Here is a 12245-nt window from a genome sequence, read left to right on the forward strand (position 1 = left end):
CGTTGTATTCACCTCTGAGAGAAATAGGAAATTCAACAATTGTGAAACTAGCTTCGCTCTGGCCACGCTCTTGTTGGAATTTCCTATTTCCTCCCTTCGGGATACAAATAACTATTTCTACCCGTAATATTCCGTAACATTCTTTTTAGAACCAATGAGGAATCGGAATTTGGACATGTTATAAAAAACGGCATGCCTTTAAAGTGCACCCATTCTTTATAGGACTTATACTTCATTAATAATTTTCTCTAGCTAGGTAGGCACTCATTACCCACTGGGAACTTTAAGTGTTAATAGCACATTCAGGTAAACAAAAAAACAAAAATTGAAAATAATTTAAAAAACTCGCTTGATATTTTTCATGTATTGGCCCATTACATCTACATCGAATGTAGAGGGATGAATCAATATGTTCAAAACTGCTTGCGGAAAATTTTAATTTTATTCCGAGAAAATCGATTGAAACATTTTTATAATGTAACGAAATGACTTTATCGTACATTTCGTAATTTGTAGAATCGTCATAAATAAACATAAAGAAAAAAACAATTTCAATATTTTTGTCGCAAACAGATTTTTATCGAAAAATCGAAAATCCACGTCAACCGCATCATTATTTCCGCACATTTTCTTTCGAAAAACAGATATTTTTGGATATAAAAATTGGTTTAAAAATGTATAAAAGCTAAGCGCAGGAAAAAAACTCAACAGATTGGAATCTTTATGTGACAATATAAATTTTTTTTCTTCTTCCTTGTGTTGTATAACGAAAGAACAGAGATGGTAATGGAATAAACCTCCACGCTTCCAATCAGATTGGTTAAATCAATCCATTCAAATATACACGACAAGATAACGAGACACAAATTCGTGGAGGAAAAATGATGTCGTTTTTTGGTTGTGATCACAGAAGGTTTGCCGATGTGTGTTCAAGATTTGAGCACCCCCTTACATGTATATGTGTGTGATATTTCAAAGCGTGAAAATTTGACACGTGAACGATAACGCGTTTTTAGATAAATTCTTTTTTATACCGGAACGGAAAAGGAAAGGCAAATGTCATCAATTTGCTTACTTCACTTATTTACCTACGTTATATGGTTGCATGTATGTTACACGCTTTATCTACAATTCGAATGTTTTTCTTTCTGTGGGGTAAGTCGATAGATTGTTTTTGTCATTCTGAATACGACTCATTATAGTCGCGATACGGATAGTTGATTATGGTTTCCAGGGGTAGAAATGTGGAGATGATTTTAAATATTTTTTTTTATTAATTAGACTCAGCTCGGTTAATGGAAATTCATAAAAACTAAAAGTGGAAATGTAAACACTTTACCGACTTCAACCTACCCCATCCCAGACACATACACAAAAAAAGTATATTCCCAGGATAATAATTTTCCCTAGAATATAAACCCTTTTTTTACTTAATAAATTTGCAACCCCTTTTCTTCTTCAATATAGAAATTAGCATATATTTGTGGAATAATATAAAAGGACATCCATGGAAAATTTATATTCTAAACGGGGAATTATTCATAAGACTTATTATCTCGCTTCATGTGGTCTTTACGATTGTTGTTTATTTACATTTTTGTAAGTAAATGTAAAATGGAAATGACGCAACATGGATGGGTGTTTTTCATTAAACCGATTCGTATGCATATTTAACAGTGCCTAACGTGTTTGTGTGGGTGTTAAATTAATTTATTTTTATGCTCAAACTCCGGCTTAGCGTCGGATAATCTCCTTAAGTCTTTCCTTTAGTTTTCGTCAAATGGAAATCTGTTCCATTGGAAGACTGTCGAACGGGCCTTTGTAAAAGAGGCGTCATTCATCCGCTTGTTGTTCTGTTGAATTTAATACGTGCGAATATCTTTTAAGACTTTAATCGCAAAAAAATCATCTACGCTAAACGAATGAAACTGTCTGGCATTTAATGACAAGACAATATCAACAAACAAATGTAGGAATATTGCACAGGACTTACACTTTAAAAGTAAGCAAACTACTTAGAGGTTACTTAGACCTTACACCGGAGGACGAGATCTCGAAAAGTGTGTACGCTTCATACATTTCCGATATTTTGTCCATAATTTCATAGCGATGTAGAATGGGTAACGCTTAGATGGGTAGTAAGTACAGAAGCTACGAAAACAAGAACAAAAGTTTTTGTATATGAATCACCGAGAATCACCGAAAACATTTTAGAAAATGAGAAAGTCATAGGATGCCTGAAATACTACCATTCTACCAATTCGTTAATTGGATGGATACTTTTTTGCGTACATCGCGTCGTGAGGGTACGCACATCTCGGCTTGGATAACTTGAAAGTGGCACTTTATCCTCCTATAATTTAAATTATCTGAAATATCTTTTGTAGCAATGAGACTCGGAACAGGTTACATCAATTTTTCTACTCGCTGATGGTAACGTAAGTAAAAACTTTTGGTAGAAACAACCTGATTATTTTACTAACCTAATTTATCTGCTCTGTAGCTTAATGCTGTATCTTCTCTGCTGTCTAACGAAACTTTTATTCAAACTGATTTTGATTTAATTTTCAGTAAAACATTGGATTCCGTTCCAAACGATTGAACTATTGTTGAATTGTGGAAAATAAATTTTTCAGTAGAAGGTAATGCTCCGAAATTGTCTTCTCAATTATTAATGTGTCGTTTACATATGGAAGAACTGACAGAATAAGCACATCCAACTTGCTTTTAAAATTGTTAACTTGCCAAAATGACTTTTACAAGCAACTCAATCGTTAATTCTTTTACGTAACACAATACAACGCTACATAGTAAATGCATGCTGTCATTTTCCATTTGGATAATTCCAAACAACACAAAAAAAAAATCCGACTGAGGTAAAGTACTTTGTATGGCATTATTTTTCCATTTCTTTTTAAGCCACAAAAATATTATTTCATAAAAATCCAATTTATAACAAAAGAAGTAATTCGCAAACGGAACAAACATGTAAAGGCGCCTAATCATTCTCGAATGAAACATTCAAACTCATAATTTTATACGAGAATGCATCGCATGCAACATAATATTTCCAAGTTTCACATACAATAAAGCTTCTTTATCCATTTTATTCAAACAAATGGTGTATGTTCAAAAGCAATATTGAGTCTATTTCATAACAAAACGTACCAAGGATAGCATATACCATACACATTGTATTCGCTAAAACGTACATGGAACATCAACTTGTATAAGCATAGAACATGGAATTCTCGAATCTATATGCAGAACACACGATTTTGCTGTTTATATATTCGCAAATAGCGTAAAACCAAAGAAAATATTTGACTTTTCGACTGCAGTTTTCTTTTTCCGTATTTTTTCTACCTATACTCATACACCTATATACCCTCTCCGAAGATGTTATTTTGTTTCTATGTTTGATATACCGTGCAGTCGTCCTAAACGTCTTACGTGTATTACAATTTTTTTTTTTTTTACTTCGAGCTATCATTGTATATCTCCATTCCCTATTCCACCTATAAACACGGATAACATGAGATTTATTTATACTTTGCAATACCGTTCATTTCAAGGCAAAATGGGTGTTGTACACAGTAAAATATATTTTCGAAAACCTAAAATTATATAAACCCCTACCTCAGTCTTTTGCTGTTTCCATATATCATTACTCGAATAAATTTATTTAGTTTAACTTTAACGTTAATGTTTCGGCTTTTTTTTACTTTAAATTTATGACGGACTATAAATTGATATGTGCTTCCTTAGAATTCCATACAATTTTCTGGTGTTATGAAATTTGAATCGTTTTTGCTGCTGTACAATATGAAAGAATGGCCGTTGACAAGTCCTCTAATGCTACGAAACCCGTCCAGGAAGGTCCATTAAATTTTGATTAATGGATAACGATAGAGAGAGAGATAGAGTGATTTGTTACGGCAAATATCCTTTCCAAATATCATTCCTAATACAATTTGCCCAATATCATTTAAAGTGTTTCGCCATAATATCACAGATTTAGGAGTTTCAGGTGAACAAAACAGTCAAAGTTTTGACTTGGGTTAAATTGAATTTTTCATTTTTATTTTACAAACTTATGCCATTTATTTTGCACCTCATGCACAGTACATTCAAATTTTAGACGGGTTAATACGTTTGGAATATATTTTTGTGTGTTATGAATTTCTTTTTATTCAAAACATCTTCATTTTATAATCAAATAAAAAGGAATCAACAAAAATGTACATGACTGCAATTTAAGACATTTTCACTGGAAATTCATGACCTATTTTTCATTCGACGGTAGAAATGAATTCTTTTTTTTTGTGGCATTGCATTGGAAAGAATCGAGTACAATTTCAAAAATATTTTTCGCTGAACATCTAATGGAAGCGATTTCTTCAGCTCGGCCAATCAGAAGAAAGACTTATGCATTGCTTCTACGTGAAGTGCTTGAATGAAATAAAATTTGAGGACTTATCAAATTAACCAATGAAGTAAAAGTAAACACTCTTAGTTCAAAAGAAGTATCAGAATTATATTGATATGATTTCCCGTCTGTGCTAGATATTACTTTGGTACTTATGAACAATGTAAATGATGAGTAAATCAATGTTCATATTGCAGGTTATTCGCTTGACTGTAAGTCAGGGTCTTATGCCGGAAAATACCCTAAAATGTTTGTATGAAAGGTTGTATGATATGTTATGAAAAAACGGAATTGTTTGTCCCAATATTTTGCTGGTAAACACGATAACTTGAGTAATTATCAACCCATTACTAATTTTATTTTTTTAATCGACGCAGAATTGAATTCCTGAGGTTAAGTTCGAAGATGGGCTATGTGGGATTAAGGATCTGGAAGTTATTCCAGAAAAACAGCACTTTCCACTGTTGGAAATTCAATCAATCGAAAAAGATTACTTTGATGGAATTTGATTTTGTCGGTTAGTTATATCCATCTATCACGCATGATAGTCAGCTATCACGCATGATAGTCAGCTATCACGCATGATAGTCAGCTATCACGCATGATAGTCAGCTATCACGGTGATAGTTGGCTGTACTCATGGATAGTCACGTGAAAGTCAGCTATCACGCATGATAGCTTTCTATAACGGTGATAGTCAGCTATCACGGGCAAAAGTAGCAGATTTCACAAATGTACGAATACGAAAAATTCGACATATTTCCAAATCCTTCCGGTAAGTGCCTAAAGTACAAAATATGATTCTAATATGCTAGTAAACACTTGATACAGTGCCGCACTGGCCATACTAGGAAGTCTGGAGATACCCGAGGAACATATGACACAATTGAATCAGTTGGTTTTGTTTCAAATTTTATAGGCCCTAAACGAAATTTCCCGAAGCGTAAGGTGCCAGTAACTGCAGCCCTGATTTAAAATTGTCACATACGTCAGAAAAATTGAAATAGACGCGAAGAAAAGTGGAATTATAGAGAATGTTTGTGTTAGTATACTTCAATCAAAATTGAAGCTCAACGAAAGTCGTGCCGCGGTAGGTTCATGGTGTCATGGATAGTAGAGGTCACTACCTACCCAACGACACCCATATCTTCGAAGTCTATCGTTGTAACTTTTTGAAAACACTCTGCAAAAGTTGGAATTTTTTTCCCCTAAAATAGCTACTGCACCACATACACGAAAAATTTCGAAATGTTTTAAAGGCCAGCTTATGCGGCGTCAACACCTCTACCAATGACCATAATTTCAGATAAATGCGTTACGTGATATGCAACAAAAACTATTTTGGTCACCCTCGCGCAGTACATTTTTTCATGATTTCTGGCGTGAAAACATAATTATTTCGAGGATTTTTTTTTGTTGCAAATGACTCAGGAGGATCACCTGAATCGATTACTGTGTACCCGCCGAAAATCGCTGATGGCTTGTTTTTAAGTTGTTCGAAGTTTTGGCGAATTGACTCTTAAAACTCCCACGAGTGTGAGGTTTGCAGCCAGAGCGAAGCGAGGGCCGTAATTCGCACAAGTTGTGATATTTTATTCATGATTAAAGGTTTTGTGAATGTAGTAAGTACCGGGGGACTTTCTTTTTGTACATAAGTGTAAGGGAAGAACGTCTACCGTACTACTTTATATTGTACCAAAGTGAAAGAGTCCTCTAATCGTTTACTTTTGATTAGCGTTAGCAATAAGACTATGGAACTGAATAATAGACAACTTACACGAGTGGGAAGTTTGCGGGCAGAGCGGAGCGAGGGCCGTAATTAACACGAGTCCATGTCTATTTATGATTTATTGTTGATTAAAAATCTGGCCGCAAATTTACAAGAAAATGGAGAACAGAAAAAGTGCTTTTCCAAAGAATTTTTACTCAAGCGAAGGTTTTTATATCAGTTATTTGTGATGTTTCGGAAGTTTAACAACGGAAAAAAATGAAATTGATTAAAAATATATTGAAAAAATTAGTCAAGGGACCTGACCCGCCCAAAATGTGGGGCCTAGTTTAATGTAATTTTCATTTAACTTGCAGAAACAGTTCCTCTTATATCAACAATAATAATATCGTGTATAACACCAGCTGTTAAAACGGCCATCTCTAACAGCTCTAACAGCTCTAACATCAAGTAAAATATTATTATTAAAATCAGTGAATCAATAATACTTGAATAATAACTTAGTTACTATGGGACGTAAAATTCTGCCTGAAACTCCTAACCATAAGTCTTTGATAAAGACGCAGGTTCCCGTTAAATAGGTTAAAGTGTGGTGAAACTAAAGAAGTACAAGATTTGGTATCAAAGATGAACATATATTTGAAATAACAAATTTCATCGTTTATTTAAAAAAAAAAACAATTTTAATAAACCACAATGGAATGAAACGACAGCAGGTACAAGTTTTATTCAATTATTAAACTTTATCGGCTATTAACACCTAATGATGCATGATGCCGGTATTACTACAATTTTCAATTAGTCAATTTTGTAAGAACTTTTTTTTTTCTGTTTATTTTTCTCCTTCGTCTTCCCCCAAAAACTGTTATCACTTTCTAGCTGTAAATTTGATTCGCTATAAAGCATTAGTTTTACCAACCGATCGACACACAACCCTTTCGTATATAATGTAAGATTTACAAAGCCAAAAATCATTTATGGTAATTGGCCGCACAAACAATTTAACTTTCCAATTAATGCACAATAAACACAATTCTCTTAAAATTCGAAAACAATGAACCTTTTTCACCTAAAAAGTTACCACCGAAACTTTTTCTCCGAAGCAAATTTAAAATTTATAACAAGCATCAGGGATATCAATCTATATTCTAAAGTACACATCCCCTCTTATCCCTGGTATTCAGTGTATATAGATACATATTCATCAATATACCGTACCTTGTTCTAATAGTTAGTATATATACACATTTTTGAAAGATATATTTATAGACTCTGTGGAATTGATAAATACCTTGACTGACAAAGTTTGTTTAGGTTTTACTTCCATATAATTTTTTTTTTCGATTTATGTTTGAAAATATGGCGTGCCTCAGCAATGCGTGAAATATTTTTGTGTCAGTTTTTGGAGAAGCATTATTTGCTAAACATACGAGATTGAATTTTTGACGCTACCTTCGTATTTTTTTTCAAGGGGTGGAATGAGGCAAAATTTACTGGTTGTTGGCAATATTATGTGGAAAATATATCATTTTCTATAAACGTGTGTGCGCTATAAATTATGTAACTTTTTAACTTTATCGTTTTATTATTTGGAAAATATGGATAATGTTGAATGATAAATATTACGAATTTTATCTACCAAGGATATATATGTGCGGCATTATATAGACTTTGTTGCGTTTAATCGGTGTAATATTTACTGAAGCTCCAACATTTTTATAAATTGGAGCATAAATATTCATGTTGTACGTACTCAACTTAGGTTACGTTTCGAAATTGATTTCGGCCGCGCTATGTAATTTATCTCGTTAATAAATCATGATTCCATTTCAATTAATAATTTTTTGTGTAAATGAGAGAGTTTGTAGGTGCCATCCGTTGAAACTAAATTAAAAAATCACTTCGCATTGCTCCGCCGTTCCGCTTGTAATGATCAAAAGACTATACCTTTCAATATTCCCTTCTTCTTTTGATGACGTGTTTGTCATTTCTAAATAAAGCTTTGCACAGGAAACATTCGGGGGGGAAGCCCATAACTTTTCTTATTTTAATTTATGAGCTTTTAGTTTATAGCGACCATATTTCCACAAACAATTCCTGGTACTTATTTTTAGCTTTATTTACTCGTCGGTGACACAAATTCCCTCTATGCAAATGTAATGAATTCTCGACTATTATTACTTAGCTTTGCGGCGTGTGGAAACCGAAACACCGTGAAATGTGTTTCGGACTCTGTGTTAGATTTATGCTTCTGTATACAGATGTGACCTATATTATGCATATGCTTGCAGTCTCATACCACGGCTATTAAGTCACCCATCAAAACGACACATTACCGTCGCGGCTTACCAATATGTTTGGTGTTTTTATGTTTATGTGTGCGGTGAAGTTAGTTCGTTACTTTTACTTTAGCGAACAAATTATGTGCATCATGTTTCTCGTTGGATTGGAAATATGAAATGACCGGATAAAGTTGAGGCATGTGAACAGAACTTAGATGTACATTGACAGTACTGTGCTTCTAAGTTTACATAAGATTGAATTACTGTTGATTCATTTTGATAAGGTTTCGTTGGAAGCCTAATTCAATTTTGAACTAATATACTTTAACATCGGAAGTTATTGTAACAGATCGTAGGTATTGCAAATGAAAATAAGTGTACTTCTACGTGTGTGGGAAAATGTTAAAACATTTAGACCACGAGGACTTTATATTGATTAAATCACGTCCTAGTGTTTCATATAAAATCGTCTACTTCATTAGCTTTAACAAATAATTAGCCAAATGAGACATCAATACAACGAACTCGTCTTTTCTTTTTATCGAATATATTGTTCGTTATTATACTCCATGCGATCTTGGAAACAGTTACAGAAGTCTTGGGCAACTACGACCTTAGCGGAATTAATCTATCACTTCCTTTTCTCCTAGCATATGCCGATGATTTGATACTGCTGACAGACAACAAAAATGACCTCGACCGATTCGTAGAAGAATTTTCAGATGTAGCTCAGGAGGTAGGACTTCGTATCAACCCCAAGAAATGCGAGCTGTTAATCCGAGATCCAAACAAAGTCGAATTGAACGATGTACCAACGCTTCAAGTGGGCAAACTAAACATCAAAGTAGTGGAGAAAATGAAATACTTGGGCACATACATAACCAGCAATCTAAACCGGCCTTTGGTAGTACGCGACAGAATCAAAATGGCATATAAAATTACGCATTCACTTCTGCCGTTCTTACGCTTGCACAAACTTCCAATGAACTTAATAACGAAAATATACAATACCGTTATCGCACCAGTAGCTATATATGGATTGAAAGCATCAACGATGACACGCCGAAACAGAATCTCGCTTACAAATATGGAACGTCAGATACTACGAATTATGTCCGATACGTCGAGTGACAAGCCATCCAGCACGCAACCAAAAATAATGCTACAAAATAAAACGATAGTCAAAAGGGTGATGGTTCAACGAATACGCTACCACCGGCACATTGAACGAAGACCACACGATCATATTCTTAAAGTCGCGAGACGCTTTCGAATCAATAGCAAGTACAAAGTGGGTCGGCCGTGTTTCATATGGGAAGACACATTACTTAAAGAAGCAGCAAAATCGGGAACCACCGATCTGTTACCAAATGTGTGAGACGACGAATTCGATATGAAAGCTGTAGAACAGGCCATATACGACGGCAATATATCCGAAGAAGAAGAAGAATAATACCACAAGTTTGTATCGTTATAATCTGTTATTAAATTCTTAACAGCTAAACCTGAGTATTCAAGAAAGGTGAATCTCACAAGGAGATCTTAAATAAAGACAATTAATATGAACCATTCTCAGAGCAAACGCACGATAGTCATCATAGATAAAAGGTGAATCTCTCAGAGAGACCGGAAACTCGTCACTAATGTGATAGATGGTGAATCTCCCACGGAGATCGGAATAACAACAACAAACTAAACATAAATGTCGTAGTTAGTCGAACTGTACACCAGCTGAGGGTCAGTTCTTTGTGTGTTTGTCCATTTTCCACATACCTGGTTGGCCTAGCGTAATCTAGGAGGCATAGCGAATGGAATACATCGCTCGCTGGGTATAGTGAAGTCGGAGTCGGAGTCGGATATTGAAGAAAACAAACTGCAATCGTTTCGAAAACAGTAAGAAAAGAAAGATATCGGAACCATATAAATTCAAAAAATTAAGTGAAAATTGGAGTCTATTTACGACTAAATACCGAAATAATTAAATGAACGTTGAAAATACTAAATTACATCGTAAAGCTCTTTGCTTGAAATTGTTTGAATACCTTACCATTGAACAAAACACAATTTCGTCATATTTTCCCAAAACATCCTTTTATGTCTCAAGAATTTCGCATTAAGCATCCAATGTAATGAAGTAACTTCATCGAATTATAATCTCCTACTTCACCATTCCACCGTTTCGATTTCGAACGAGTAATTGTATACCATTTATACTTCGATTCGGATATCAAATTGTAAATACAACACAACGAAACATATAATACGATTTTCGAGACTGAATCCACCAAATACTACATACACACACGAAATGTGTAAAATAACAACAAAATACTCCATATCAACAGCTGACATGACTTTAAAGCATAACAATTACTTGAAGCGCATTATATTATGTTATAATATAATAACAGAAAATGGAATTAAAGACACAGCCCAAAATCACTTTGCATTAAATGTTATTATAGACAAGAGTCTGATATTTGAATTAGGGGAGTCAAACGAAACGACATATATGTATGACAGTGTATGTGTGCCATGTTAATTTGATGAAGGGGGTGGGATATAATGTGAATTTATTTTATAGTGAAAATATCATATGTTGCAACAAGAAAAACATGTAGGTACGGGCTGATGGCTATTTATTTTATGTGTGGTTTGGCTGTTAAATAGTTTGGCGAAAAAAGCTGCTAGCCTTTTGTATACGATCGACAGTCACGCAAATGAGCAATCTTTGTGGTGAATAATATGCTGTTGGTGAAAATGTAAATTCAATTAGCAAAGGGTCGACTACAAATATTGACCATTTGTGCGAAATGAGTAATTTATATGAGAGAGGGTGATGTGTATGGATGATTAACACAACAAACCAGACAGATATGGAAATATATATATCATTGATAATGTGGCTCGGTTTAGTAATCAATAAGTGGTGATTCACTTTACCGATCGTGTTGAATAAATAGTTTGTTAATGGTTCTGTTAGACAAAGTAATTTTATTCAATTTATTTTATAATTGGCATGACATTTATCTTTGGAATGCAATAATTCTTTCGGTGATGAGCAGTTTAAGAATTTAAAAAGTTTACGTGTTACGGCATGTTTCCTTTTCATTTACATTGCCTAATCACGTAAAGCATTGTACTTACGAGGTTCCAAGTTGTTATTTGACAAGTGGCGAATATAGCCCTCCCCTTCGGGTCGGGCTGTAACACCCCACTTATTAAATACTCAACTTGGAACCTCGGAAGTAATATACTATTATTCGATGTTGCTCAGATTCTTTTATTTGCCAGAAATTTTTCGACACTCAGTTCGAGGTCATCATCAGTGGCTGAAATTACAATTTTTCGTAATTTTACACATTTGTTTACGTTAATTTACAACAATCAATGAATACCTTAGAATAATTCAATCAAATTCAGCCGCCAATTAATAATTCAAACACTCAGATGATAATTTTAAATCCGGTCATGTTGGTCACGATAAAGTCCTTTGCTATCACTTCTGTCCGAATTCTGCACTATCATTCAATAGACGTGCAAATTCAATTTTGTTTACACTGACCAACAATGTTTCATTGTAGTGACGATGTTTAATTGAAGATTAAACTCATTAATTTAGTGTCTTATTCTAAGGTATTCATTGATTGTTGTAAATTAACGTAAACAAATGTGTAAAATTACGAAAAATTGTAATTTCAGCCACTGATGATGACCTCGAACTGAGTGTCGAAAAATTTCTGGCAAATAAAAGAATCTGAGCAACATCGAATAAACTTTTTAAATTTATCTTTGGCGCACGGCA

General features: G+C 34.0%; 1 protein-coding gene across 5 annotated transcripts in view; it reads right to left on the reverse strand.

Annotated features, from left to right (window-relative positions):
• Nucleotides 1-12245, reverse strand: part of LOC119076970 — a 106586-nt gene that overhangs the window by 84016 nt on the left and 10325 nt on the right. The window lies entirely within an intron of this gene.

This window comes from Bradysia coprophila, unplaced genomic scaffold (genome assembly GCF_014529535.1).
Source record: "Bradysia coprophila strain Holo2 unplaced genomic scaffold, BU_Bcop_v1 contig_232, whole genome shotgun sequence".
Taxonomy (NCBI): Eukaryota; Metazoa; Arthropoda; class Insecta; order Diptera; family Sciaridae; genus Bradysia; species Bradysia coprophila.